Below are 6,000 nucleotides of genomic sequence, written 5' to 3' on the forward strand. Positions count from 1 at the left end.
TTGCCTCTGGATCTCTTAGTTATTAAAATGAAAATAGATTGAATCTAGGCTGTTTAATGATGACCATTCTTCATCTGGATCAAGGCTCCTGTTTATATAGGTTAACTTAGAGACCAAAGAGCTTTGGAAGTTAATAGGAAATGATAGTTAAATGGATTAAGTCTGGTTAAACTAGTCTGCATTACTTGTCTGATCCCTAGATTACAAAAACACTGCTTTTGCCTCAGGTTGCAAGTTTTCCTATCCCTGGTCAGGAACAATGACAGCTACAATTAATATAGTAAAGAATTACAAACTGACCCAGTGAAATTTGTTCTTCCTTTTGTTGGAAGAGGTCCTGGGGCATTTTTGAATGCAGTTAACTTGGTCTTGAGATAAGATTTGGTTTCCAGGGCTATATAGGTTCCTTTAGGGTCTTGCCTACTCATTTGCAAATTAACTGGCTAGTTACTATAGAACTGAAAAAACAATGTCCCCTAAAGCTCAAATTTTCTACCAGTTTATAGATTATTTCAGTAGATCATGAGAAACAATATAAAATAGAAAGAAAGTGAAGTTAACAGGATAAATGGTTAGTTGGAATAAATATAGACTGAACATTTTTCTCCTCTTTTTTCCTTCCTTTCCCCTTATTCCTCCCTTCTTGAAGTTATTTTTTTTTTTACCTGTGGCATCCTGAAAAGGTTGTTGGTTTGTTTACTCAAATCTACATGCTCTACATTTGCCCTTTTCTTTAGATAGACTAAAGAGGACATATGCTTTGTTAGGTCTGGAATAATCAGTCAATCAACAAGCATTTATTATGTATCTACTCCAGGCCAGGAGACTATACCTTAAATCTATATCATCCTTTCCATCTCAGTGGAGCTCCTTTATGAATCCATATAACTTGGTTTTGAGTATAGAAGATCCTTAAGCAAGAGTTTTACCATTAGGCCGCTCCCTGGAGTCAAAGAAGAACTTTGAAGACTATTCCAGATGAGGAAGTGACAACATTTCAATTGAATGAACAGCCTTCTAGAACACCATGGAACTCTGAAAGAAGATGCTTAGTGTTTTATTAAGAGGTCTCTGGTTGTTACATTCAAATGAGGGGGGAAGGAGGAACCTACAGGAATCACTGACATGTTCTTTTAGATCATATTTGCTAAAATCAACCATTTGAGAAGTCAATTTATTTTTTGGGTGGTCTTTAAGGGTGAGCACTGAAGATCGGTATTGTACTGCTCAGATGCAATCTACTCCCCTCCAAGATATGAAATAAGGTTCAATAAAACAATCAGGTTGAATTAGATCAACTGCTCTACACATAGTAGGTCCAATTAAGTGTAAAGACTTAGATTTCAGTCCTTTTATTTTCACTTGATACATTGGAGAAAAGCACAGAATTTGGATATTAACAGTGAAGCTTTGGGCAAGTGACTTTCCTTCTCTAAAATGCTATTTTTTCATCTGTGAAATGAGAAGCTTGCATTAGGTGACCTTTAAAGTAGCTTTAAATCTGTAATACCTATCATCTTTCTTTCCTTTCTGTATTATTTTAATGTCTCTCTAGCTGTATCCCTTTGTCTGAAATAACAGTGCAGAATGTAGTCTGTTTATTTCAGCTCTCTTAGTGATTGAGCAATATAGCCAAGAGGGTCAGTATTTAGTGTGCAGACTGCAGAAATGATTGGATTGGCCATTTGCCCAGGACATCTGGACACAGACACCTTTACCAGTTGGACCTCAGAAGAAGAGGGTCCCTAAAAAATGAAATCGCATGATTCTTCAAAAATACTACCAAACTTGCTTCGAGGTCTGTGAAGGTTTTCTTATGCTTCATTCCCCACCCCAGGTCCAGAGATGAGTTATTGATTCTTTTTTGTTTCTTTTTATTTTCCTTCCCTTCCCAAAAACCTATTGGGCATACTCTGACTTATGATGAATGATGAGATCTTGCAGAAAAGGTGGGGGGAAATTCAAGCTCACAGTGTTCAAAAGATCAGTGTTTCTGAGATTGAAAGTGGGTCAAATATAGCTCTATGCAAAAGTCACATTGAGCCAAAGCTGAAAGCTTTGATTTGGTAAGACCTGTTTGGTTTTTTTCTTCTAAAACATAAAAAAACAATTCAGGGTTTTAATATGCAAAAAACAATAATAATAATAATAATAAAATACAGCCCAGATGAATGCAAGTGGAAGATGAACAATCTCAAATTTTTTTAATCATTTAAAATGACTGAATTTGGAATTTTTTTTCCTTTTTATACATTTTTTTTTACCATTAACAAAATATAGCTGTTTATTTATTTCATGTCATTTTTCAGAAGCTGCCTTTTTGTAGTTTTTGAATCCTTTCAAAAATTCACATGGAACTATGCAGCTATAAATTACATGCTTGTGTTAATTAAAGGACTTGGCAACTAAAATTATTTTATTTGTTTTGTTGTTCCCAAATATGTATGAAGCTAGAGTTTTGTGTTGTTACAAGCAGATTTAATTACATGTGTTTACTGTTTTTATTTTCATTTTTTGGTCAGATTTCAAGTTTGGATTTCATTTGAAATGGACTAACCTGGAGTCAGTGTTCTTTTAACCATGTGGAATGTCCTATGTTTCTTAACATTTAAAAGAAGGCTAAATGGGCCAGTCATGAAAAAAAATATTAAAAAGAGGTGAAATGTAATATTATATTAAATATTGTATTATTATAGCAAGTTTAGTTGAGCAACTAATACTCCTTAATTTTTTTTTTTACTGAGAACTTTGATGAAAAAATTTATTAAGACTCACAAAGAAATCTTGTTTTCAAAAATTATTTAAGGGAAACTGTTGAAGATTGTGGGAAAAAATTACTAAGATAATTCTCTAATAAGAATAAATTTAAAGATGCAACCAGTGAGTCTGACTTTTTTGGGGTTAGGGATTTGGGCTTGAATAAGTTTCCTGCATATGACACATAGGAAAATTACTTTTGAAAATTCAATTAAGAAAATACACCTATTAATGGAACTGAAAATTCATTTCTCACAAAATTTAGTTTAATTTTTTGACTAAAAATAGTTCTCAAGTTCTCTACATTTTTCTTTAATGTAGATCCAGTCTTACTTGTCCCTCAGCCTTACATATTTTTACATGGCTTCAAATCGTAGCCCTATTTTTTTTTTGAGAAAGAAAATGGAAATTTCATAGGGTCAGAAAAGGTATACTACCTCAACTTTCACTTTTAAAAGAAGCATATCCATTTTTTTCATGCAATTACCAAAAAAAAAAAGGAAAATATGGCAATTGACTTTTATTTTCTACACTCTCTATAACTATCACAGTGCTGTAGTATTGTGAGAGCCCACATAGACCTGTATTTGCATTAAAAGACCTGAATTTAATTTTTTTTTTCACACAAATTTCCCTTTTACCTTTTGAATCCTGGGTTTTTCTTAAAGCTCTCCTCAAGGGTGAGTATGAAATGAAATGAAGTGAAAAAAATATCATGACACTTCATGGTAAAATAATGAGGCTTCAGGATTTTCTTCCACCTTTGTTTTATGGCCAAGACTCCCTGTGGTAGCACATTTATCATGCTATAGAACGATGACACTTCTTTCTGACTGTGTGTACCTAGAGCTTCTCTCTTGGAAAAGTTGTAAAGAAGGCAGGAGAGACCAGACTAAATTTGCTATGGTCAAAACCAAGTTAGATGGACATGGGAAAAGCTGGATAGTGTTTATTGCTTACTCAAAATAAATTACATTTCTTTGAGATAAAATATGACTTCCTATTAAAATATAGATGAGTATTATTTGCATGAACATTTGCTTTCCTTTCCTTGGGTAACAAGGTGGATAGAGTGGTAGTCCTGCAGTCAGGGAAGACTCATCTTCTTGTGTTCAAATCTGGCCTCCAACAATTACTAGGTTTGTCACCCAAGGCAAGTCAATTAACCCCATTTGCTTCAGTTTCCTCATCTGTAAAATGAGTATCTTTGCAAAGAAAACCCCAATTGGGATCAGGAAGAGTTGGGCACAACTGAACAACAAGTAAAGTTGGATGAATTTCCAAGAAAGAAAGAAGACATGATTGAAGAAATATAATGTTACCTACCATTTCCTATTTGAAGAAAGATGAATTTTTATTTCACTTATCCTGTCTTAAATTCACATAAACATGTTTTAATTGTCCCTTTTATATGAGTGTAAAGTCTTTATTTCATATATTTATATATGCATAATTTGTATATTTACTTTTTTTTTTTCAACTGGACCTTGACTTCATTGGTGTAGTAGCTAATGTTGATAATTTCCTCTTCCAATGCTAATCTGAACCTGCTCTTCAAATTTTATTCCTAGGGAGTTGCCTGGGGGCACTGAGCATTTGTAACTGGCCCATAGTCACACAGCTAAGTGTATAAGGCAGGATTCAAACTCAGGATATACCCAATAAACTTGTGACCTTCTTCTAGTTCTTTTAATTTTTTTGTGGATACCAGTATTATTACTCAAGTTATTATCCTCTCTGTCTGTCTGTCTGTCTGTCTCTCTCTCTTTCTGTCTCTGTCTCTCTCTCTCTCCCTCTCTCTCTCTGTCTGTCTCTCTCTCAACTAGGTTTCCCTATGTTATCCAGTATGAAAGTGTAGTGGGCAGCCCAATCCCAATACTGATTGCCATGGAAACTTTAATCTGCTCTGCTTTTTTTTCTGACCTGGGCCAGGTTGTTCCTTTTTAGGCATCCTGGTGGGCCCTCCATTCCAGAGGGCTCACCACATTGGAGTCAGACTTAGTATAGATGCCTGATAGCCTTACTGCAACTTAGAACTCCCAAATGTATATGATCCTCCAGCATCAGCTTCCACCTCTCTGGGAGAAGAGGTAGCCCATGCCACCACAACTCTCTGTTGTTTTCTGAGCAACTATCTCATTTTCCAGGCAGGCATATCCTTGAGACTACTTTATACCGCTTCTTGCCGGCTACTTCTAATTCTTTGTGAGCTGTAGACTACTTACACCCATTGTACATTTTTCTGTTTCGTTTTTGGGTCATTCACATTTTCATTCTTTGAAGAATGTTGTGTTCAGTGATTGACAGCCATCTCATTAAAAGGATGCTTGTCTGCATGCATGCGATTTTCCTTGTATGGTTCCTCTCTAAGGAAGGAGTTTATAATCACCCTTCCTTAAATACTGTGGCGACTCTTGTCCCCATTCTCCTAAATCTTTCTTTGTAGGTCACTTGCTAACAGCCTTTCTCTAGTTCTCTCGACACTGTGTGAACAACAATGGAACCCGCAGGGTATATGGTTACTATCTTTTGCTGTTGTTAAGAGAGCTTCCATTTATAGTCACATGTCTCCTTGCTAATGTTCCTTATATTGCTTCTTCTGCATAGTTCTTCACTGTCAATGCTATCTACCCTCCCTTTGTCTCTTAATAATTCTTAAATTACCCTTGCTTGACCTATTTTTCTAGGTCAGGTTTTTTCCCTATGAAGTCTTTCATATTTTCTTCTACTTTTTCAGTCTTTTGACTTTGTTTTAGTATGTCTTGATGCTCCATGGAATCATAAAACTTCCATTTTGCCACTTCTCACTTTTTTAGAAGTTATTTTCTTTGATTAGATTTTGTACCTCCTTTAACAAACTATTAATTCTCTTTTCATAATTTTCTTATACAACTCTTACTTCTTTTCCCATTTTTTTTCTATCACTCTTATCTGGTTTTAAAAATACTTTTGGCTCTTTTAAAAATCTTTTTAACTCTTTTAAGAATTCTTATTGGACTTTTGCCAATCTGCATCTTTCTTTGAGGTTTTACTTTGAAATGCTTTCAAGTCATTGCCTTTGTCTGTGTTTGGGTTTTAATCTTCCTTGTCATTATAATAACTCTTTATGGTCAGCTTCATTTTTGTTTGCTTACTCTTTCAGCCTACTTCTTGACTTTGGACTTCCTATTAATGCTAGGCTTTGCATACCTTTTGGGGAGGTATATCTGGCCTAAGCTGCTCTTCTTTTATGTTCTGCTGCTT

This window comes from Petaurus breviceps, unplaced genomic scaffold (genome assembly GCF_028583685.1).
Source record: "Petaurus breviceps papuanus isolate PSGF00001 unplaced genomic scaffold, PetGlider_PUasm1.0 214, whole genome shotgun sequence".
Lineage (NCBI taxonomy): Eukaryota > Metazoa > Chordata > Mammalia > Diprotodontia > Petauridae > Petaurus > Petaurus breviceps.